Below are 291 nucleotides of genomic sequence, written 5' to 3'. Positions count from 1 at the left end.
TTTAACGAGTAAAGGTGTATGCTTGGAGTTTGGTAGCGTGAGGCGTGGCCTTGACAATGAAACCGTTTATTGCGACTTATTTCCTCGTTCTCTGTAAAAGTTTTATATCACTAATAGATATGGACATTTGGTTTATATTTTTGTTTCACCTTTTTGTTTACCCCATGGCTTGAAGATAATTTAAAAGTACTATTTCAAGTATAAACACCTTTATTTTGATATACGGAACATTCAACAAATACACAGCATAACGCGTATGGAAGGTTTTGCCTCAGTGCACATATTCAGACA

The sequence above is a fragment of the Penaeus monodon genome, chromosome 31, assembly GCF_015228065.2.
Source record: "Penaeus monodon isolate SGIC_2016 chromosome 31, NSTDA_Pmon_1, whole genome shotgun sequence".
Taxonomy (NCBI): domain Eukaryota; kingdom Metazoa; phylum Arthropoda; class Malacostraca; order Decapoda; family Penaeidae; genus Penaeus; species Penaeus monodon.
The sequence above is the reverse complement of the archived record's forward strand: the minus strand, read 5'-3'. Positions refer to the sequence as shown.